General features: G+C 39.3%; 1 long non-coding RNA gene across 1 annotated transcript; it reads left to right on the forward strand.

Moving 5' to 3' along the window:
- Window positions 1-13,516: 13,516 nt before the first annotated feature.
- Window positions 13,517-24,593, forward strand: LOC129051555 (uncharacterized). The gene is made up of 3 exons (XR_008515924.2): window positions 13,517-13,989; window positions 22,581-22,717; window positions 23,356-24,593. It is a non-coding gene; the product is annotated as an uncharacterized LOC129051555 (long non-coding RNA).
- Window positions 24,594-25,520: the final 927 nt, after the last annotated feature.

Raw genomic sequence — 25,520 nt, forward strand, 5'->3', positions numbered from 1 at the left:
CCTTTAACATTTTTTCTTTCATTTCAACGTTGGAGAATCTGATAATTATGTGTTTTGGGGATGGTTTTGTGAAGCATCTGACTGGGTTTCTCTGCATTTCCCAAATTTGAATGATGGCATGTCTAGCTAGGTTGGGGAAGTTCTCATGGATGATATCGTGAAATATGTTTTCCAAGTTGGTTCCACCCTCCCCATCTATTTCAGGGATGCCAAAGAGTCATAGATTTGTCTCTTTACATAATCCCATATTTTTCAGAGGTTTTGTTTGTTCCTTTTCATTCTTTTTTCTCTATTCTCTCTTTTTTTTTTTTTTTTTTTTTTTTTTTTTATGACAGAGTCTTGCTCTGTCTCCCAGGCTGGAGTGTAATGGTATGATCTCAGCTCTGCCTCCCGGGTTCAAGTGATTATCCTGCCTCAGCCTCCTGAGTAACTGGGATTACAGGCATACACCATCATTCCCAGCTAATTTTTTTTGTATTTTTAATAGAGATGGGGTTTCACCACGTTGGTCAGGCTGGTCTCAAACTCCTGACCTCAAATGATCCACTGGCCTTGGCCTCCCAAAGTGCTGGGATTACAGGGGTGAGCCACCATGCCTGGCCTCTTTTTCTCTATACTTGTCTGACTGTCTTATTTCAGAAAGCCAGTCTTCAAGCTCTGAGTTTATTTCCTCCACTTTGTCTACTATGCGATTAATATTTGTGATGGCATTATTAAATTCTTGTAGTATGTCTTTCAGCTCTATCATGTTGGTTACATTCTTCTCTATACTGGCTATTTTGTCTCTCAGCTCCTGAATTGTTTTATTATGATTCTTAGCTTCCTTGAATTGGATTTCAGTGTACTCCTGTAGCTCAATGATCTTCATTCCTTTCCATATTCTGAATTCTATGTCTGTCATTTCAGCCATCTTGGCCCAGTTCAGAGCCCTTGCTGGAGAGGTAATGTGGTCATTTGGAGTAAAGAATGCACTCTGGCTTTTTGAGTTGTCAGGGTTCTTGCACCGGTTCTTTCTCATCTTTGCGGGCCTATGTTCCTTCAGTCTTAGAGGTTGCTATCCTGTGGATGGGTTTATTTTATTTTATTTTACTTGATGACCTTGAGGGTTTGATTGTGGTATAAGGTGGATTTAGCTGAAGGGCTTCATTTCTAGAAGATTTTAAGGGGTCAATGCTCAGTTCCCAGTTCCTGGGCTGTGTCCTCTAACTCTGGGGGACTTGTGTTGGGCCCCAGCTTTGTTCTCTTGCTCCTCAACATTAGAAATCCACTGTGCAGGAGGGACAAATGTGCCCTCAAACCTCTGGTTACTACACTCTGATGAGTGGTATCAGCCAAAGTGTATTGTAGTGTGGTGTGGTGACCACAGGATTCATCCTCATTCACACCTGCCAGCAGCCATGGTAACAGCAGTGCAGTGGGTTGCACATTTGTAAGCTGCAGCAGGGTGCTCATGGGTGCTGGGGTGCCTGCTTCTCTGCAGGTGTTCACCACAGTGACAGAGGCAATGCAGCTTTGCAGGGTGGGGGACTGTGGCAATTGTTTGAATGGTCATGCTGGTGGTGGTGATGGCTTGGGGGTGGGATGCTGTCTGGTGTAGGTCTCTGTGTCTTCTCTGTTTGCTACAAGCAGGAGTGATTGCTCAGTGCAGGGGAGGATTCACTGTTCTCTGCACCTAGTTTCACTCCTGTGGCAGTGTTAGTGCAAGGTTGGGGCACTGGCGGGGGCAGGGCTGGCTGGCTCTGTGCCCATCAAGTCTCCATCTGCAATGACATTTGGGGAGTGATGGAAGTGGGCTGTACTTTCACTGCAGCAGTGGCAGAGTGGTGTGCGCACATACTCGCACACTGGTTGGACAAGGAAAGCAAAACCTGCCTGCACAGACATGTGCAACCAAAACAATGTGGGGAGTTGTCATGAATGCAGGGCGGGGTGAGTGGGAAGCTGCAGTGTGGGGAAGGAGCATACAGGCGGGTACATGGCCATGGGGGCTGCCCCTTGGTGCTTTCAACCTGTCAGGCACAGTCTGCCAGTGCAGATGCTATGATACATGCCCTCAGAGCACCCATGGCTGCCATGCTAGCAGGTGTGGTCAGGCTTGCCCCAGGATATGCCAGAAGACCAAAGAGCACTCAGGTCAGACCAGCCCTGTCTGATGGGCAAGACCACCCTGTAGAGTTCAGGCCTGACATTTCCCTAGGGCTAAAATCTTCTATGGGAGCAAGTCAAGCCTAGAAGGATGGCCATCCCTGGCCATGTTCTTCTGCAAATACTCCTGCACCAAACACTCTGGGCTCCACATCAGCTTACTTGCTCCCCCTATGACTTCTCTAAATAGCTAATTCTGCCAACTTGAGTACCTGTGGTGACGGAGGGATCTCCTCCTACTGGGGTTCCAGAGGCCTGTGGTGAGAGTGGGTTGCTCCTTGCCAGTTTGACTCAATTGTTTCCCCAAAGCTGTTGGGGGGTCAGGAACAAGTCCAGGTGTGCAATAACACTGTAGGATTCCCAGCTTTCTCCCACTTCTGCTCAGCTTCTGTGCCTTCCCTCTATTTGCTCTAGATACCTTCCCTCTGAAGATCTGTTAGGAGTATGCCAGTCATCGTAGTCCCTCCATGGCAGCTGTTCCACCTGGTTATGTCTAGTCAGTCATTTTGCCCTCCCTCTTCTCTGGATAAAGGTTTTTATTGAACTTAACTACTTGGTAATTAACATTGGTGGATATTTTATACTATCTTTTAGATAAATTGGCACATTTCAAAAAATTTAGAATACAGCAGAACTGTCCCTGTCATAAAAGTGTTTTCACTCTGAGTAATAAGTCTATGTATCATCTTGACTTGTGAAACAGGTCTTCCTAATATATAGTCACATTGAATACAATGTATATATAAAACAGAACAAAAATTCAAATTTTCAAAGGGAATTTCATTCAGAAATTTTTAATGGATTTTATGATACAATGGAAGAGAGTGTAATAATATAAGTGCATTAAATCTTTAAGTCTGCCATTTTAAAATTCGATAGGCATACCCACTTATTCTTCTATTTATTGATCAATTAAGCAAATATTTAATGAATGTCTCCTAAATGCCAGGCATCAAATTAAGTGAATAAAAACACTATCAGGAAGCCAATAAGAAAGAACTACATGTAATTACTACTTGATCCCAAAACTTGGGAGGGACAGAACATGGTTCTTTGAGGTCAAGAACAAAAAACCTTGGTGTCACAGGACTAGGGTTGGGGTAGGGACATGTATTAATTGGAATTGGCAGTGGTCTAGGTCAGACAATTGCAGAACCTTGCAGGCCATGTTAAGGATTGTGGCCTTTGCCTAACAGCTTCAGAAAGGCCTTACATGGTTTTATATGGATGGAGATATAATCTTATGTTCATTTAGCAGAACAAATAAGAGGGATCTAAGAAGATTTTTCTTAGAATCAGTTAGTAGTTTATTTTTGTGGTCCCATTGAGTGATAAGGAAAAGGTATCTTGGACCAGTGTTGTAGTCTTGGAGATGGAGAGAGAAAAAAGAGATGTCCAGGAAGAAAATCAAGAGGACTTAGTAACAGAGTCTTGGGAAGGAGGAAGATGTCAAGGATCACTTGTAGGTTTCTGCCTTAATGATTCTGATTTACACTATCAACAAGGGTTTGCATGTTATTATGGGGAGACAGATGATCAGCATCACTTTTTCGTGCATAGGTTTTGTGGCTTAATGAATTATTAGCATAAATTCGTAGATCATTGCACAATATTAACAAAACCTGAGTCATAAGTTTTACTTGACCCCTAAACAATTTAGTTAACTTTACTGTCTTGCTTGACCACAAAGTCTATTCCTCTATATCACTTTCTTGAAAAGCATGTTGATCACAAATGGCCCTGGGAGGAAACATGAAGCTGTTTCATTACAAATGTGTCTTTAAAAACTGAAAGTGTTTGTTCTACTGATGCAGATAACGAGTTCCTTCAGGAAACTCTCAGCACAGAAGGAATTAGTACAACCTGACTAGCCTAAGGGGAGAGGGGTGGCAGGTGAATGTATGTTATAGATTTGTCTCTCTGAGCCTACAAACCCTTAATAAAGTATCTCAGGTGAGTGGTAATAATGGAACTCAGTAACACAACCAGAAAAAGGGAGGAAAAAATCTGGGTCATGAGATGTTCATGGGGATTAGAAAATGACTTGGTTGACTGTCCTCTAGGGGCAAAACCCATTAGTAGAAAGCAGCCTGTTCTCTGATCCTGTGGAGCCCTTGTAATTACTGAGGAAACCATCATTCTCAGGACTTACATCAGGACTTTAAGCTTAGTGATTGATATGGTTTGGATCTGTGTCCCCATGCAAATCTCATGTCAAATTTTAATCCCCAATGTTGGAGGTGGGGCTGTGTGGAAGGTGATTGGATCATGGGGGCAGAGTTACCATCAGTGCTACTCTTGTGATAGTGAGTGAATGCTTGTGAGATCTAGTTGTTTAAAAGTGCGTAGCACCTCCTCTATCTCTCTCTTCCTCATGCTCTGGCCATGTAAAATGTTATCTGCTTCCCCTTTGTCTTCTGCCATGATTTTAAGTTTCTTGAGGCCTCCCCAGAATCTGTATAGCCTGCAGAACTGTGAGCCAATTAAGCTTCTTTTCTTTATAAATTATCCAATCTCAGGTGTTTCTTTATAGCAGTGTGAGAATGGGCTAATACAGTGATGGAAAGAACCAACTTCATCCTGCTCACACTCAAATCCCCAAAGCACAGCCAAGTGCCTATCTTATGGTTTATGTGTAATAAATATTTTATGATTGATTGAATGAAAATGTTCCCAACCACAGTACCCAAGAGAAAGTAGAGCTCAGTCACTGATTACTGCTTGTGCTCTTACCCGCTGATGAGCAGCTACAAATTTAACTAGCAAACCATATTGTAGAAGCTGGAGTCAGTTTGGGCAGTCTTTTTCTTAAGTTGTAGGGGCCCTACCAGCATCAAGGTATAAAGATAATAGCCTAGACACACAGGTAAAGGGCTAGAAGGACCTAGATTAGCTATCGGGATATAGACTAGGTAGTCCATAGAGGCATGTCTTTCCAAACTTAAAAAAAAAATGACTCGGGTTGGCTGTTTTAAGAATTTCAAGGCTGGATGCGGTGTCTCACATCTGTAATCCTAGCACTTTGGGAGGCTGAGGTGGGAGGATCTAGAAGTTCGAGGCAAGCCTCAGCAACATAGTGAGACCTTGTCTTTGCAAAAAAAAAAAAAAAAAAAAAAAAACTAGCCTGGTATGGTGGTACATGCCTCTAGTCACAGCTACTAGGGAGACTGAGATGAAAGGATGACTTGAGCCTGGGAGGTCAAGGCTGCAGTGAATCGTGATTGATTGTGCCACTGCACTCAGCCTGGGCAAGAGTGAGACCCTGCCTCAAGAAAACAACAACAAAAAAAGAATTTCAAAATATAATAGTTTCTTTTTGTAGAAAGAAATGTGCAGAGAAGACATACAATCATGAAGCTTATAAAAATCATATAAAACCCGGCTTCTCAGAGACAATCATTGCAAATGTCTTGGTGAATACTCTTCTAGATATCTTTCCATATGTATATACACAGAGATACATTCATATAATTTTACTAAAAAAAGAATCATACCAGTATGCTGTTTTTTCTGAAAGCTGCTTTTGTCAACATCATCAATTTTTAATGATAATAACTAGAGATAAATATAATAATTTTAAATTACTGCAAAGTTACCCATCTCCTGTATATCGTTATTTATTTACTAATTCCCTAATGATAGATAACTGATTTGTTTCTTAGTATTTGCTTTTATAAACAACATACCAGTGAACATAACAATGGTAGTTCATGCATCATTTTACATTTAACAAAAGTTAAAACTTAGACAAATAAAGACTAAATCCATGTCAAATATTTATTTAACTCAATTATGAAAAAACCATCAGGATAGTAAAGCTGGTTCATTGGGCATTTGCGCAACATATATTTACACATTGAGAAAGAAAAGGCATGCTTAAGTTTGCTAAGTTGAAAATACCATTTCAGGGAAACACAACTCTAATTTTGAGTTTATCTTATCTACTAGACAGAAATCATTTGTGCCTTCTACCAGACAGGAATCTACAAATTAACATGTAACTTAAGAATGTCTGGAATGTAACAATAATACCTTCTATATCAAAATAGACCCGTTATCTTAGAGAGTTAAATAATCTTGGGGGATACCTATTAGATGGTGCTCCAGTATAAGATTGTAAGGGCTTGACTTTTTTTCCCTATATTTCCAAGTTTTATATAATATTTCTTAGGACATATGTGTTGTCTAACTTGACTCCATTTTGAAAGATGTGGATTTTGAAATATGAGAAAGATGAGATTAGGCAGACCAGGTAGACAGGGGTGGGAAAGGCTGAGGATACCTAGAAGGGTGACAGAGATTTCCTCAGGCAACCTGTGAAGAAGGATCTGATTAATTTTATTGCAAATTTATTAATCTTTGATTACCAACTAGATTGTAAGTTCCTCAAGGGTGGGGACTGTGTCTTAATTTCTCCTTTATTCTTCAGACAGCTTAGATGGGCTCGTTAGAGAGAAGCAAATTCAAAGCTATCTCAGAATGTGCATTTTAATGGAGATGAGTGAAGAATTTCCTTTCTATACAAATCGGTAAAATAAAGCTTAAGTGGCCTTTGAGCATTACTGGAATGGTGGAGGAGGAAAAACTTTCTTTTTAGAATGTCTTAGTCCTAAAAGATTGATTGGTCTGGCAAGTAAGGGATTTAAATCTTGGACTCTGACATCACAAGAGGTAAGTCCTACTTTGCTACTAGCCTCACCGTCAATTCTTAACCTGGACTTTTCCCCAGTTCCTCGGCTGGAATATGGAGGCCAGTTGTCAGCTTTCAACCTTTGAGTTTCTCCTTCAAATTTTGGCTTAAGTTTGGTTTCCAAAAGAGTATCTACCCAGACAGCTAGAGGGAATTAAGATGGCTGTTTTGAATTGCTAAGCTCCTCTTGACTAGAACAAGAAGAGTTTCTATGTGATGGCTGTTTTTCACTTCACAGCTTGATCTAATTAACTCTGATCTCTGGTGATGGCTAGTAAGTCATTGCACGTCTATTGATAGTATCCCTTCTACTGCGTTAAACAGGATGAGTTTTTTCTTAGTGCTTTTAGTTTGTCCGATTGGGTGAATATTAACAAGGAAGTTTTTTGCTTTTAGGAACATTAATGTTGCTCATTCAGGTGATTTTCTTTTTGAGTTAAGCCATTTAGAAAATGAGTCAGTGAATAAGACTGGGGACTGAGGTAGAAGATTCCAGCTCAGTTATCTGCCTCTGTCTCCTGCTGAAGGCTTCAGCAGAGGGTTTACAGAAAGTTTTCAATAGGTACAACAGTATCTTTGCTTAGAGTCAGTGATAGCATCACTGGTTTTCTTTTAACATTAAACATTTTATTGGATAATTTTCACATCCCTTAGGGAGGATGTGTGACTCCTTTTAAAATAAAGTAAGAAAAAAATCACATGATGAAATTGACTTGCCTCATAGAGCCATTCTCCCTGAAACCACCTTGAAGAAGAAGAGTAAATGCTTTAAAGTTTATTTTAGGGCCTTATTAAAAAGGAAAACATGCTTTCTGGGTATGCCTTGGATGTCAATATAGATTCAGGCCAATCTGCAATTCTTTTTTTTTTTTTTTTTAAGTTTGTGGTTATGATTTTATTTATTTATTTATTTATTATTATTTTTTATAAACATATCTGTTGTTAAATGTTTATTCACAGTAATGTATTCACAGTTTAATTAATAGTTTTTTTCCTTTATTATTATTATTATTATTATTATACTTTAGACTCTATGGTACATGTGCGCAATGTACAAGTAAGTTACATATGTATACATGTGCCATGCTGGTGCGCTGCACCCACCAACTCGTCATCTAGCATTAGGTATATCTCCCAATGCTATCCCTCCCCCCTCCCCCCACCCCACAACAGTCCCCGAAGTGTGATGTTCCCCTTCCTGTGTCCATGTGTTCTCATTGTTCAATTCCCACCTATGAGTGCCAATCTGCAATTCTGTCTCTAGCTGCAATAGAAAAGCCCATCTAGGCACGCCACTGTGTGGGAGGATCAATGAGCAAGGAAAATGTCCTGTTTTGGACTGACCAAGACAGGAAACTGTGCTTAGATATTTTAATACTACAAATAGAGAAGTAATGTAATATTAAGGATCAAAGAATGTGGCGGTTTGGGTCAAGCCATACGACTTTGGGAAAATAAAATCTCAGAACCTCAGTTTTCTGAGGTTCTGAAAATAAAATCTCAGAACCTCATTCTTACTTTTCTATCATAAAAAGTAAGAATGAGGATTGTGTGATCTCAGATTAAAAAAAAAAAACGAGTTGCCTTTGTGTTGTGTTTTAAGAGTCCTGGAAAACTTCCTGGTTCAGAGTCCCTCCCCACACTACTATTTGGACTTCTAATATTAATAATTCATTTCCTGGAAATCCACTGCCCTCTCCTACCTGTCTTGTAAATTTGAATACCCTGCAAAGGGTATAGAATGCAGTTGTTTTACCTCAGTCTCAACAGCCTTATCAGTTCATTTATGCCTAAGGGAAAAAAAGAAACCTTTTCAACAAAAGAAATTTGGGTATCCTGGGGTGGGTTGGGGTGGGTGTGAAATCTGCAATAATGCAAAAGTGATGGAAGAGGAGCACAGAAGTCAACATTTTTCTACTTTACAGTTTTGTATGAGTTTAAGAGGCGTGCCCTGTCTGAAAGCATGTGTGTCTTTTAAAATCTACTTTGGAATTATCCCATTTTCCCCTGCTCTTCTGCACTCAGATTTTCCCTCCTATTGCTTCTATTTGGTTTTCTAACAGTATTGTTTAACTTTGTAGAGTACTTAAAATGCTGAATTTTGCTCTCAAAGACACATTACAAAATAAAGCCACAGGATATTGCGTTATAAGTGAGAATGATAGGGAACCACTCAGATTGAATCTGTAATGTTCTCAAGTTAGAGTCATGGAAGTTTTCGGATGCACTGTGCAAAGTGGAAGATGTGCTATTAAATCTGCCTCCATAAGGTAATATTCCCAGGTAACTTGCAATAAGAATCTCCACTCCTGCTATCAGATCACAGGGCAGAGCCAAGACCTGCTGAAAAATATGCAGTACTCTGGCTGCTATTATATCGCACACTTGAGGGGTGATAGAAAGATGTTTCCAGAGAAATGTTATTAGAAATAAACTCAGGATGAAAAAAATAATGGAAATAGCATTTTTTCCTGGCAAGTACTTTATTAATGTTTAGTATTTTCAGTGTTAGCATAACAGCTGTATTTCAATTGGAAAGACAACCAGGGAATTTGTTTAATGAAATGCAGAAAAGTCAAATCACCTCACAAGCTTATTTGTTACTCATAAAAATGATGACAAAATCGTGTGCATGCAAAAGTGATTGGAACAATGAATAATTATGTCCATGAAGAAATGGAATCACTTATCTCAAAATTTACCAGTAAATGTTAAAACATTAGAGCTAGGCATTTTTCGTTTGCTTGCTTGTGTGTTTTACTGTTTCTTTGCCTTGTATTTTGAAAACTTTAATATTTCCAAATGTTCAGTGGCCAAAGAGCATTTGGAATATTGACTTTTGTTTCCTTTGAGGGCAGTCATTTCTGTGAGGGAAGAGGTGAAGAAAAAAGAGAGATAGAGGAGAAAGAGGAAGACAGACAATCCGGAATTATCCTACTTTTACTGATACTAGCAGTTTTCCAAAAACTCGCATCTATGCTGGCTGCCCTGCTCACAGTCTTTTGTTTATGCTGGAAATAAGCAAGCCTAATACAATATTAAAATATCACAGATACATACTAATTGGCCTCCCTTCAGTATAGTTCAACTCAGTTTGGTTCATCAGTTGAGTGCTCAATCTTTGCCAGGTACGGAGGATTAAAAAATGAACAGGAGAAGGTGTCTGTGAAGAGTGTGTGGATCAGACACATGCACAGAGAACTGCCATATAAGGTACCAAGTACATGGGGCCAGAGAAAAGAGGCAAGTCAGTTCTGCCTGAAAGGGAGGGAGAAGGCTTTGTGGAGGAGGTCACAGCAGACTTACATTTATTTATTTATGATTTATTATTTACAGATTTATTGGTTTATTTAGAGATGAAGTCTGACTCTGTTGCCCAGGTTGGAGTGCAGTAGCATGATCATAGCTCACTGAAGCCCTGAACTCCTGGGTTCAAGCAATCCTCCCACCTTAGCCTTTTAATAGCTGGCATTACAGATGCATGCCACTATGCCCAGCAAGAGTTATGTTTTGAAAGGTAAGGAGCGTGACATGATGAAACAAATCCAAGGTATGTAAACACCTGGAGATGAACAGAACTTGCTAGTATTGCAGAAGGGCTGTCCTGGAGTGAGTGACACAGAGCAGGATCCTGACTCCATAGCAGTGCTGAGTGCACAGTTAAGGCTTGAATCTTGCTTGTGACTATAGCATTGGTTCTACAGCAGCAAATAAGATTTTTTTTTTCCCCAGGAAAAGTACTTGTGAATAAAGCAGATAAAATTATTCTAATGCAGGTGGACCAAGAGATACAAAAACAAAATGTAATCAATTGACTGAGAGAAGAGAAAAATATAAACAATGTAGGAACATGTAGTATTATTTGAATAGAAGTTTACAGGTTTTTGTTAAGTCTGTAAGCAATCACTGAGTACTTACTGCATACCTACGTGGTACCTGTGCCTGGGCTGAGCACTGTGAGGACCATAAATGAAAAAGTTCTGTCCCCTGCCCTTAAGGAGTTATCTGGTTAAACTACAAAGTGCCTGGATGGGAGAGGCGTACACATTATAAGAAAGGGTCTATCCGTCTGCTTTTAGTAGGCTCCACAACTCAATGAAGTTATACTTAGCAATCTTTTCAACTGGCCCTGGCTACAACGAAGTTCTTCCCCAGTCTCTTCTTTCAGGGTGTCCTAAGGAACAGCTTTCTCAACAGAAGATAAGATAAAATATTTTTTTCAAAAGCTAATTCCTTGTTTAAAAGTACATAATTTAAAACAAATATGTTTAGTTTCCATACCACACTCTTCATCCCTGCCCCAGCTGGATAGGAAGCTTTGTGGAAGCAGGAATTTTGTCTATCCTGTTTGCCACTGACTATATGGATTTTAAATTTGTTGGTTTTTCTCAAAGCCCACCAGTTCATACACTAATGCTTTATTATCAAAATTTTTATCATTGCCCATATAATTGATGAAACATATCTTATTCCTTTTTTATTATTTGTGTTTCTTAGTGTGAGCACCTTTAATTATAGAGCAATTTTCCTATGTATCTGTTAAAAATTATATATATTATTATCCTGCGTGTCTTTATAAAGTCAGCATATAGGGCATTCTTTCTTCATTCAGCTCTGTGCCTGGAGGGGATACTGTTGAATACTGTCTCATTGACGTGAGATCAATCCAACCGTAGATACCTTAGAAGCCATAGAAGCACAGATACTTCTCATCACCCTACACAATTCTGCTGCTTTAATTTCTCTGTTCCTTTTTTTGAGTGCTGGGGCTGCTTTCTAGAGACATGGGTCTGCTGTTCTGCCAGATTCTCTATACTGCTGGGCCACTTAACTTCTTTCTTATTCTCACCTTGGAAGGGGTAAAGGGAGGGAAGTGAAAGGAGGGTCTTAGCCTCTTACTTCTGCATTTCCCCTAGCCAAACAGCTTGACAGACTGTTTAGCCACCACGAGGAAGCTTTATCCAGCAAGGTCTAGCCCTTCTTGACCCTAAAGTCTAAGGACAGACGAATGCAGGTGATTTCACTGAGATGCAGGACACCTGACCAAGCTGATTTATTCCAACACCAGAAAGCTGCCTGTACCTCCATATCACCCAGCCTTCCAATACCGGAGCAATCCTTCCTCACTGACCCTCACACTGCTCAAGCCACTATCCTCTGAGCTTTGAAGGGCACATGAAGATTGCTTGAATGGATTTAATCATGCTGCTTCTTCTCCATATGCAAGCCTTCTTTAGAAAGATAGGCGGCTCTTCTAGAACTAGAATACAAAATTTCTTCTGAAAACTCTGAGATATTCTAGACTCTTAGTTGTATATTAAGAGAAACAACCATGTAAGAAAGCATAAAATGAGTCCAAGATTGCATGAGCTCATGTTTCTTTTGCAATTAATAATAATAGTGATGATAAAGAATAAGTAACTTGCTGAGATCTAAGTGCTAGATGTGTGCCAACGTTATTACAGACATTATCTCCTTTAATGCTTCCAGTGACCTCATGTATTAATATTATTTCTGTGAGGAAAGTGAGACTTAAAATAGAGAACTAGAACCCAAATCCCTCTGATTCTAAAGCTGTACCTTTTCACCTCAAAAACAAAATAGGTCCAAACATTTTCCCCAACCATCACCTGGTAAAATTCATCCACTAAAACTTCAGAGGTGTCTTAGTTTCATCTGTCATTTTCACCTCTGAAAAGGACTCACCAAATTATTCCCAGAGACAATTTGACTGGCAAATGAAGTGGCATGAACTGGAAGTTAGGAAACGTGTTCTTTAGGAAAGGGGACTTGAGCTGTACCTGGGTGTGGAAGAGAGATCAGAATTTGTGTGGAAAATGGGAGACGGGAAAGTGTTTCTGATGGAAGTAGAAGAAAGCATAGATTTAGGGAGATAAGGATGAGTGGGAACAAAGCAGACATGCCATTTTTTAAGATTTTTTTTTCTCTTGCATCTTGCAGTGATAAAAAAGTTATTTAGAGTCATCCTGGAATGAGCATAAAGATAAGTGGTTCATGTCTCATTCACTTAAAAACAAAGAAAACAGTTCTAATGAAAACTCAAAAATGAAGCATCAGCAGGAAGAAGAGTTAAAAAAAAAGGTGCAATTTTCTTCTGTGAAGCCTCTGATCTACTTTAAATGTAGCTCTTTTAATTATTTCCTTTAGGCAAAAATATCCAATTAGGTAAAATCATGAATTAACCAATGTTTGAAAATACTTTGAAGAGGAAGAAAACAACAGCTCACCAATGAATGACATTATTATTTCTATTTCCCCATTTTTTGTTTTGCAACTAGAAATTCAGGAATTAATTCATGTCACCAATTTCATCTCCAGTAAAAATGATTTAAGGGGAAACAAAGAATCCATTTGAAGTAGCCTCATCATTTGTGTTCACTTTTTGAATTAGCCTGTGTATGTTTACAGTCTCTTTGGATGATTGGTGACTAATATGTAAAAAATAGCTAATCAATGATGTTTCTTCAGAAAAGGACATTAAGGAGTTTTGTGAGACAAAAAGACACAAATATTGGCCGGGTGCTGTGGCTCCAGCCTGGGCAACAGAGCGGGACTCTGTTTCAAAAAAAAAAAAAAAGACACAAATAACACTGGATGATGACTTAGGTCTTAGTGAATACCTGTACTATAGATAACATCTGATCTGAAGTCTTTCTCTCTCTCTTTAGTTCTAGGTGAAGTGTGACAGAAAAGGGCACATTTTAGTAGCCATTTATGGAGAGGCATCCAGTAAAAAAGTATCATCTAGAGGAAAGATGGAATTTTAGCTGTTTAGCCTAGAAAATGTAAGACAGATGAAGACAGACCTGTTAGCCATCATCCAACCTTTGACAAATTATTATGTTAGTGAGAGTCAGATGTATGGTTTTGAAAACCAAAGGTTGGAAGTTACTGAAGAATATCCTGACAATTAGAGCTGTCCAACAGTGGGACTGCTGCTTGATGAAGTAGGAAGTTCCTCTTCGATGAAGTGTTCAGACACAGGCTGGAAGACCATCTGGCAGGCTGTCATTTGCTGGGTCTGTCTCCACCACCAATCACAGTGTGTGGAAGGAGGAGGGCTGTGTGCTTCACTCTAACTGCAAGCTCTCAAATTTTGCATTTGAAATGGAACTTCATCTAGGATGGGGATGGTAAGGGCTTGATACAATGAACTCTCACAGTTTCTTTTCATCACTAAGATTTTTCTCTTTCCAAGGATATTGGGAAAGGATAAAATCAAAGAGTTCTAAAAGAAATTTCAAAATCTTTGGAAAATAATTTAGTAGAGAGAAAATAATTATCGCACCTTAATTTTCAGAGACTTAAGGAACACACAAAGCTGGTTAACTTCTAGGAAGTTACTTCTAGGAACTTCTAGGAACACACAAAGCTTCTAGGAACACACAAAGCTGGTTAACATTGTCTTTGTTTTTTTCTGAGTTGAGTTTCTCTGTCTCTCTCTCTCCCAATTTTACCTTTTGTCACACCCATAGATTCCTGCCTAAAGACCATATCACCAGGTCTGTCCAAGAACCAGATGACTCCAATTCTGCTTTCCTTAAAGTAGAATTCCTTAAAGATATAAGCCCAAGATTTTAATTCATGGTTATTAAATTAAACATGAATCTAGGTAGCACTGTGAAAGAACAGTGCCTGTAGTCCTTATAATTAGTAAACTGTGTTTAACCTTTCAGGATTTTTTTTTTTCTCAAAAAGAGGACCCAGGCCGGGCTTGTTGGCTCATGCCTGTAATCCCAGCACTTTGGGAGGTCGAGGTGGGCGGATCATGAGGTCAGAGATAGAGACCATCCTGGCTAACACGGTGAAACCACATCTTTACTAAAAATACAAAAAAAATTAGCCAGGCATGGTGGCACGTGCCTGTAGTCCCAGCTACTCGGGAGGCTGAGGCAGGAGAATCACTTGAACCCCAGAGGTGGAGGTTGCAGCGAGCTGAGATGGTGCCTCTGCATTCCATCTTGGGCCTATTAGGCTAGTCTGCCGTAAAAAGGAATAAAATAATGTATTTTGCAGCTACTTGGATGGACCTTGGAGCTGGAGGCCATTATTCTAAGTGAAGTAACTCAGGAATGAAAAATCAAATATTATATGTTCACACTTACAACTGGGAGCTAAGCTATGAGGATGCGAAGGCATAAGAATAATGTAATGGACTTTGGAGACTTGCAGGGAAAGGGTGGGAGGGGGATGAGGGATAAAAGACTACATATTGGGTACCGTGTACACTGCTTGGGTGACAGGTACACCAAAATTCCAGAAATCACTTCTAAATAACTTATCCATGTAACAAAAACCACCTGCACCCCAAAAACTATTGAAAAAAAATTAAGTAATTTTTTTAAAAGAGAATCCAGTAGGCAAAATGATGTTTCTATTGATGGAGGGCACAGGGCTGATATTTTGAGAGGTGGGAGCTTCCTGGCACTTCTTGCTTACTCAAGTTTCCATGGATCCAAGGCCACACCTTGGCATCCCTCACAAGCTCACATACCATCCTCACCTCTGCCACATAGGTACATGGGCACACACAAACACAAGCACATTACAAGAAAACAAAGCTTCTGGACACCATACTCTCAAAGCCTACTGAGATCTAGTTTGGTAAAGTAAATAGACTTATTTACATAATGGTTCCCTGTGTAAGTCTATAGCCATACCACCTTCAATGCACTTCACCTCATCTGATCTTGGAAGCTAAGCAGAATCAGGCCTAGTTAGTAATTGAATGGCAGATTAAAATAGTCAAATACCACGTGGAGATGGCCTCAAATGAACTTACATTCTTATTTTATAAAAATAAGCCACCACGACTTTTCATTATGTTTCTTCTTTATCCAATTTAAAGACTTGATGTGAAATCTTAATAGAATTTGACAGCTCCAACTTTTTAATCAAAATTGGTAGCAAACAATAAATGTTTGTAGAGTTCTATGTATTGTATTTATTCTGTGAAGGAAGAGGACACTTTTGGGTACAGGCCACAATTCTAACTCTCTTAAGATTTTTAGTATACTGATGTAGGTGGTGCTGTATTTTATAGAATATGAAATAATGATACTTTATTAAAATGTTTGTCAAAAATTGATCATTCCCCCCCCCCAAAAAAAACTGGCAGAGTAAAATGTAAATCCTTTTAACCTAGTGCCTTATGGTAGTAATACTTCATTTGGTAAATTTCCACTATTCTTGGTCAAGATGAATAGTAAATTCAGCAAGTTTGGTGTTTAACAAGGCTTTTGGGAATGCAGGCCTTTGCTTGTTAAAAGATAGTCACAATCCAAGGCAGGATTAAGTGCCCTTAGGTGCACAGACAATAAGAACCTGGAAGAACATTGATGGAATACATTAATATGAATAAGAATAAAGTTCCCTGAAGAGTTTATGTCCCGAAAGACATTGGACAGTCAGTAAAGAATCCAAGTCATTCCAGTGGTGTAAGGAAAGAGGAGAGACATTGAATGTGTACATGATTTGGGAGAACATTAGGAGACTAGCCTGGCCAGAGTAATGTTTGCAGGTTGGTGGAGCTCCTGTATGGCCTGAATCATTTTCTATGTTCAAGAGGTTGTGTCCTGTGTGACAGCACTGCCCATCTGTCTCTAGACTCCTCTGTCCCATGCTAATCCTAAATATCACTGCTAATATGTATACACAGATGAGATCTGATTAAAATAAACTAGAGAAGCCTCAAAGGAGAGATGCAGTCACAAAAGAGCTATCACATCAGGGGTTATGTGAAGAGGAAGAGGGAAAGGGAGTGTTCTTGCTAACCCCTGGCTTGTAGCAGTGTTTCTGATGATGGTGCAGCTACGTTTGAGCCTTTGACTCACTGTATATACAGAACACTTCACTTAGGCTGCAACGTCTGTGTCCTTTTTACCTGAAATACTGCAACCCACCCAACCGTAACACTAAGAGCTGTGAAATATGGTGACAACATCAGAGTGATTCCTGCCTCATACCACAGGCAAGTGACCTTAAGCAGGGGGGCAAAGGTTTCTGCCCACAGAATAGGAATAGTCGAAAGGCCAGATTAAGCCGTAAACATTGAACATTTCTGTCACAAGAAACCAGGATGATCTCTTGCAGCTTCCTATTCTACCTGAGGTGCCATCGTTGGTATTAAACAATAAGAGATTAGGCTCTTGTCAGGCAAACTAATGAATTTTAGATTGATTTCTGTCTTCTGCAATGCTAGCGACATTTTTGACAGCTGTGATTTATAGGGCTTTCATTGGGTCTATTCATGAAAGGAGTTGTTTATTTTGGTTGATGGGAAAGCTTCTAATGTTCCCAGTGGGAAATGCTGAGGGCCAAGACAATGGCCATCTTGAAGGGGCTCTCTGACTATCTAGGGCAGGACTCTTATAAATTTCTAATCAAGAGCTCAGAGAACTAATGAGGGCAGGTTGGCTTGGAAATTGTTTTGGCGACATTTGACCAGTGAAATTCTCCTGGAAAATATATGTCTGCTGCTCAGCTGCAGAGCCGTAAGGGTAAAAATTCTACTTTGTGTGTCATTTTACTTGCTTTTTTTCTTTTTTTGAAATGCCATAGCTGGTATTTGCAGAGTGCGGCAGGAATTTTAGTTCCACAAAGTGGTAGTGGAGAAATAATGTAATTCAAATATTAAAACTGGGGTGTTTTTTTGTTTGTTTGTTTTTTGTAAGACTTCTGTAGCTCATTGTGGAATACTTTTCTATCAGGAATAATTTGAAAATTTGCAAGTGTAATGGATATTGTGGCGGACCTCCCAGAGTTCCCTTCAGGACCAAGACACTTGTTTCTATAAAGAGCTAGTGGGAATGATAACTCTTGCTAGCTCACAGATAGGTCTCTTTCTCGAAATTGCCCTCTGCTGAAGGAAACTGACTTGTCAAATATCATATCCCTCTCTATGTCAGTTTGCATTCAACGACTGGTCGAGACTAGGTCGAAAGGCTCCTTTTCTCACTTTAGGATTTTTCTCTTGGATCGTTCCAACACCAAGCTCCCTATAGGGTGAGCTGGAGCCTCTGTTGCAAGTGTATCATGGTACAACTGCTTTTTCTCCCCAACTTTTTTTTCTCTCACTCCTTCATGGATGTTGTTTTTAAGAGCACTTGTCAATCAACTTCCATAATGCAAATCTCAAAGTATAATCTATTTCCCAGGGAACCCAGCCTGCAACCAGGAGGTAAGGTTGAGAGAGGTGGCCGTGATTGAGGAAAAGTGAGCAGGGGTTGACCACAAATAGGATTTCAGGGATGAGAAAGGAGAACATTGAGGATGTATCAGCTTCCAAAGCTGGACACCTTGGAGAATGAGAGGAACCCTACTTTTGTTTGCCTTTTGAGGCTTATAGCTCAAGCAGGTTGCAGGAAAAAAACAGCCCCATATCACCTTTCCCAGGGGAGAAATATTGGGGAACACCTGACATTTCAGAGGTAGACTGTGCCTATAATATAAAATAGAGAAGAGAATGAGGTCATGGTTAATAATAAGGGAAGAAGCAGAATACACATAACCAATCTTATATATCAAATCTTTTGATAATATTTCTGAACAATGGAGAAAGTTGGAAAGATAGAATGTATGATTAGGGTGAGATCACTTAAAAAATATACAGCATCTACCAGGACATATACATGACAAGAAAAGATATGACATGCTCCGAAGTCACCAAAACCAGCCGTGATGGTTAATACTGAGTGTCCACTTGATTGGAATGAAGGATACAAAGTGTTGATCCTGGGTGTGTCTGTGAGGGTGTTGCTAAAGGGGATTAACATTTAAGTCAGTGGGATGGGAAAGGCAGACCCACACTTAATCTGGGTGGACACCATCTAATCAGCTGCCCAGCTGCCAGCACAGCAAGAATATAAGCAGACAGAAAAATGTGAAAGGAGAAACTGGTCTAGCCTCCCAGTCTAGATCTTTCTCCCATGCTGGATGCTTCCTGCCCTTGAACATTGGACTCCAAGTTCTTCAGTTTTGGAGCTCGGACTGGCTGTCCTTGCTCCTAAGCTTGCAGATGGCCTATTGTGGAACCTTATGATTATGTGAATTAGTACTTAATAAACTCCCCTTTGTGTATATATATATATTCCGTCAGTTCTGTCCCTCTAGAGGACCTTGACTAATACACCAGCAATAAAATTAACAGGTTGACTGCATGCATTTTTGTAGGTATTCTGGCAGTGATCACCAGCTAGTGCAGGCAATGGCAGCTCTCATGAACCAGGAACCAGCCTTCTTTAAGACCGAAGGGACATTTTTCATGTCTTTTGTATACATTAAAGAAGTGGCAATTTGTATTAGGACCCTTCTCCCCAAGGAATTCCTGGAAATTCCACATTTGTTACTTTTTTCCTCTAAATATGATAGGTCTTGATTTTATTTCTTCTGTCTGCCTGAGCTCAGCATAATGTAGCTATTTTATTTTCATTTCTCTTTCTCCCTGTAATATTAAAAAGATCATAATTAAAAGATGTCAACAAAAGACTCAGCAGCAAGAAAAATCTCAGGAGTATAGAACAACAATCTATTGAAATGCCTTCTCCCAAAACAAGTAGCCAACAAAAATAGTGGCTATCACTTATTTAATAGTTGGAAAGTAATTTTCTTTATAACAAAGTGTTGGACTTTCATTTGTAAAGGGATAGGGAGTACATACGTTTATCCAGGCTAGGTCTCACAGATAAACCAACTAGGGTGACCCCTGACGGGTAAGTTGAAGACCTCTGAAGAGGTTGCTTGTCTGCCAAGTCAGAAATTAAGCAACCTCCATAAGTTAGAATAATAAGACCCAGACTTCTCTCCTTCTGATGTGTCTGATGGGGACCCACAGTAGGAAGAACTTGCTTTTGTCACTAAGTGGCTCCCTGGAATACTCTGGTAAGTAACTTTTTCATTGAGGTAGTCAGGAACAGCAAGATTTTAATGAGCAACTTGGCCAAGGCTTCTCAAACTGTAATGTACATATGAATCACGTGAGGGGCTTGTTAAAATGTAGGCTCTGATGAGGTCAGCCTAAGCCTGAGAGTCTGTAGTCCTAACAAGTTCCCAGGTAATACCAATGCTACTGGTCCACAAGAGATACTTTGCTAGGCCACAAGCAAAATAAGTGAGTAAGCAAAAAAAGGCTGCTTGTTCTGTGACAGACATCTTAGGAATAATTGGCTTACTTTATCACATTTCAATAGATTGGTTTATTAGATTACTCAGCTGTAATCTAAGGGCAATGTGTAATCATAATCTAAGGATGTAACGTGTAATCTCAGGACAATGTGTAATATAAGGACAATGGTAGAGAGTGGGTAATTTGAAATTCTTTTCTGTGTCTTCCTGATTCACAGGAGCTTTTCTGTAAGATGGGCACCCTGTGCAGGCCAGGCTGGGCACAGCAGGAGGCATGATCAATGAATGCATTCAGGTTTCTACACCCCTGTTTAGGGAGGAGGCAGGAAGACAAATGCAGCTTATTTTCTCCAGCTCAGCATCTCTTTGTGTGACAGGCAGGAGGGAGAATGTGAAGGATAGAAAATATTAAGTGGGGCAGAATATGCTAAAGTAGGTCAAGGGAGAAAATGAAATAGAGTATTTTTTTCTATTCTCAGAAAATGCTGTTAAAATTAGAACTGCCACAGATCACAAGATCAGTATTGTAAACATTTTTTTTTCCAGGCAAAAAACTCTCAGCTACCAAAACTTTGATTATTAGGTAAGGATTTGAACAAAGATGTGTGTCGTGTGCTGTGCAATATGTGTGTGGTGTTGGTTTGGGAGCAGAGGGTGCCTATGTCTTTGGCCAGGCCATGTCCTTGGTAAAATATACATGTAGTCAAACTGTGTCCAGCAGCTGCACTTTCTCTAACTCCTCTCTTTCTTCACACTCTTTCACACATGCCTCTTTCTCTTTGTTTAAATTAATTCACACTAAGATGTTAATGACATGACATATTACTTTTCATAATAGTGTTTATATTTATCTTACTTTCTAAAATTAGAAAGCAATTTACTTTTGCTGTGGTATTGTTAGTATTCTGAGGTGAGTAATACTTATTCCAAAGTACTAGATTAGATCAGATTTTATGGCATGTTGGTTCTGCTGGTCTGAGAATCCTTTCTTCCTAGCACTATAAAATTATCACTTGTGCCCTTCCACATGAAGGGCTTTCTTGCCTACACATACACACAGGCACACACAAAGCCCCACCTTGTTTCTTAATGGATCATAGAAAAAGATTCTATAAAATTCTGGGCTAGCTCTTCCTTCCTTCCTTCCTTCCTTCCTTCCTTCCTTCCTTCCTTCCTTCCTTCCTTCCTTCCTTCCTTCCTTCCTTCCTTTCTCTCTCCCTTCCTTCCTTCCTTCCTTCCTTCCTTCCTTCCTTCCTTCCTTCCTTCCTTCCTTCCTTCCTCTCTCTCTCTCTCCTTTTCTTTCTCTGACAGCATCTTCCTCTGTCATCCAGAATGAAGTGCAGTGGCATCGTGATCATAGCTTACTGCAGCCTCCAACTTCTGGCCTCATATGATCTTCCCACCTCAGCCTCCCAACGTGCTAGGATTATAAGCATCAGCCACCACATCCAGCTCTGGAATCCATATTTTAAAAGGCAGTTTTATTATATCAGGTCTGACTCTGCCCATTTGCTTTCCTCTTATTGTCCTGTGGGTTCCTCCCACCCGTTTCAGGAAGCCTGACAGCCGGACAGGTGGGACATGTCTCATTAGACTCAGAGTTTGCATTTCAATGAGGAGAGGATATAGTAAAGTTCGGTATATAATACACCAACAACAATAATTCCTGCAAATGAGATGATCAGGGAGCAGTATATCCACCATCAGGTTCTCTGTCTAATCTGTTTTTATGTTTAGTCTTTGTCTCATTTCCTTATAAATGAATACAGGTGATATCACCATGATTTTTTCGTACTGAATCTGGAGACTTAAATCTCCAGTGGGTGTGGCTGAACTTTAAATCTTCCTGATGAAGCTTGGGGAGGGATAGCAGGACTGCAAGATCAACTGGGGCTGAGGAACCCTGTTAGGCTTAGAAATTGAGAATACATTGTTTATGGGACCAGGTTCCAGGTTCCTAGATGAGTGAGCAAAAATTAAATCATCAGCAGTAACAACACAAGAGATTTACTGTGGAATCAGGTATGTTCTGATGGGCTTTCTATTGCTCAGAAGATAGATACACCCCAGTAATTGGATAGCTCAGCTGGAAACATCTTAAGAGAAAAGTTCTCCTTGTCTCATGCAGTTCTGAGTAGCAGAAGGATGGTCCCAGTAGGAAAATGCATCTCTTGATTGCACTTTGCACAGGTGTGAACATTACCAACTGGTAAGTAATGTCAGGTGAAAATGGCTCTGTTGTCACTGAGAGTCCCAGATGGAAGTCTTGAGCCCCTTTCACACTCTGGCTTTTGAAAAATATTTTTCTCTGAAAGACATTTTATTTTTTAATAAATGAAGAGCTATGAGTCATCCTGCTTTAGAACTGGAAGAGAAAATTTACTTCTGCTATAATTAAACAATAATTATTATTCTTTCCTCTGAGGGAGAACTGTGGGAGATAAACAACTCCCAGATAAATAAGGCTTAGAGAACATGGGCCAAGGCTTCTGTTGATTCACAATATATTTATCTCTCTCTTCCTCCCAAATAAAAAATAATGATAGTAATTATTTTAAAAAATGTTTCCCTTTTTTAATCATTTAAAATTGCTGTTTTCCAGTCTACTCAAGCAGTAATTGCTTTTGTGGCCCTGGTGTAACTTGTGGAGAGGATGAGGACAGAATGAGCAGTTGAGAAAATCTACTCCCTAGGCAGCAACTCCAAGGCACCAATTAGTATGAGCTGACCTTGAACTTGGTGAGTAGTAGGAGGCAAGAGGACTTGACCAGGGTATGAAAACCTGGGTTTTGCCACTTCTTACCTGTGCATAGATTTGGTGGCAAGTCATTTAATTTCTTGGAGGATTGTTACTCTTTTAACAAATGGTTATAATTCTTAATTTATCTATCTCACTGTGTTTATCTTAAATGACTATATTTTATATATATAAATAGAATATATATATATTTATATTTGTATATATATATAAATTACTGTAAAGTATACAAATTAGGGTCATGGAACTTTGAGATTAAAAGCATTCTACGGGCCAGACGTGGTGGCTTACGCCTGTAATCCCAGCACTTTGGGAGGCTGAGGAGGGCGGATCACAAGGTCAGGAGATGGAGATCATCCTGGCTAACACGGTGAAACCCTGTCTCTACTAAAAATACAAAAAGTTAGCCAGGCGTGGTGGCGGGCTCCTATAGTCGCAGCTACTCAGGAGGCTGAGGCAGTAGAATGGCATGAACTCGGGAGGCGGAGCTTGTGGTGAGCTGAGATAGTAGCACCACCGCACACCAGCCTGGGGGACAGAGCGAGACTCCATCTCAAAAAAAAAAAAAAAAGCATTTTACAAAGAGAATGCCGGCCCTAACTATTTTCACATTTTCCAGTTTCTTTAAGTTGAAAGCAAAGCAAACCAACCCTGGAATTCCTTCCTGAAGAAATTTGGAAGTGACATTTGTGGGGATACATAGAGAAGGAGTCATCTAAAATTAAAAAGGATTCTTGAAGTTTTTATGGCATATGCAGTGCTGTCAGCTCTTTCTCAAGTGTGGGGACAGAAAGGAGCTACATCACAGTTGGGTAAAAAATGGAGTAAACTGCCAAGGCCTTCATTAGAGCATAAGGTAGTATATTGTAGTTATTAAGCAGGTATCCGGAGGGGTCAATCAATCCACAGCTTACTCATTACCTGGGGATAATATTAAAATATCTACCTAATATCCTATGAATAAAATGAGATCATCCAAGTAAAGTACATAGGAAATTGCCAGGCACATAAAATATACTTAATAAATGGTTTATAGGGATGGCTGTATTAATTTTACAGAGAGTACATTTCTGACTTTATAGTATAATTTGAGGAGCATTGAAAAACCTGCTGATCCAAGTATTTCCCTTTTCAATATTTCTCAGTGCTTTCCCCTACTCTTTTCATATTCAAAATCTTCTCATTCCATGATAACTAGCTATGATTTAACTTCCTGAGGTCAGGTACTGTGCTTCTTTTGCTTACCACTGTGCACCCAAGCCCTTCAAGGTGTACTTGGCAAATATTCTTGTGAGTAGATGTATGTTAGTAACTTCATGGAAGCTGTAATCCATGTGTTCCAATCTCTGAGTGATGCCAGAGTTAAAGAAGGGTCTAATTCCAAAATAATGGCGAAATAAGAATATGTTTATTTGCATTTCTTCAACAAATGGAAAAGGATACTGCTATGGACTGAATGTTTGTGTCCCCCCAAAAGGTATATGTTAAAGCCCTAAGTGATGGTTTGGGGAGATGGGTCCTGTGGGAGGTAATTAGGTCACGAGAGTGAACCCTCCTGAAGGGATTAATGTCCCTATAAGAAAAGGAAGAGAGCAAACCCCCTCTCCCTGCTCTCTGCCATTTGAGGAACAAAAAGATGGTCATCTGTTTGCAGCAGGCCCTCACCAGACATTGTATCTGTCAGCACATTGATTTTGGAATTTCCAGCCTCCAGAACTCTGAGAAATTAACTTTTGTTTTGTAAGCTACTCAGTCTACGGTATTCTGTAGTAGTAACCTGAATTGGTTAAGATGGATACAAAGTTTACAAAATACTTCTTAAAATGTTACTTTTTTTTTCTCAATTAGCTTTTCTCACAAAAGACAGCAACTCTTGTATCTTTTGCAGATTTTTCAAATCAGGCTTTCTTCATTCCTAATCCAATGTATCTTTATCTATGTCTCTTTCTTTCCCATTCTGTACCATAAACCCTGGAAGAGCTTGCCTGAAAAGCAGAACCCTCATTATAGGTCATGAGAGGTAAAAAAAAAAAAAAAAAAAAAAGAAAAAAAGAAAAATCTCAGTGCAAAGCCAAAACTTCCTTTAGTTGACAGTGAGGGAAAGCTGGAGACATTTATATGACAATGTATTGTTGTTGATTTTGTTAACTGAACAGTTTTTTAATTAAAAATTAATTTTTAATTGAAAAAATACTTAAACTCTTTTCTTATTCCCAGAAGCAATTGACATATGTGAAAAGTACTTGAAAATTAATCATTCACTGCTTTTTGGCAAATCTATTTTTGTCTTTATATGTTACTTAGATCTTTTATTTTACTTAACATTTGTCCATTATGTCTTTTCTGCCCAATTAATAGATTTTTAAGAAAATTTATGTATAATACCTAGCATGGTATTTTATACATAACAAGTGTTTAGAAATATTTGTGGAGATACTTTGAAAGACCTATCTATAAAACAAATTTTATCTAAGAGGGATTTTATTCTGAGCCATTACTAGCCATTATACTGATAAATTATTTTATTATATAAATGCAAGGTGTTTAAGAAGGATGCTTGAGGCTGAGGACATGGGGTAATAAAAACAAAACAGGGTGAGGCAAGTTGGGGAGTGTGGCTGGGAGTTGAGAGATCACTGGGTTAGAACTTGCCAGAAAGAAGGAAGATAATGCCAGTAAAGAAAAGAGAGGGGCCCATTAGAGTAATATAAAGTCTTTTAGATTGTATTATTGTTCCATACAATTTTCTCCTTTCCTCTTCTTGGTGAGCAGATTATAATTTCC

The sequence above is a fragment of the Pongo abelii genome, chromosome 17 (assembly GCF_028885655.2).
Source record: "Pongo abelii isolate AG06213 chromosome 17, NHGRI_mPonAbe1-v2.0_pri, whole genome shotgun sequence".
Classification (NCBI taxonomy): Eukaryota; Metazoa; Chordata; class Mammalia; order Primates; family Hominidae; genus Pongo; species Pongo abelii.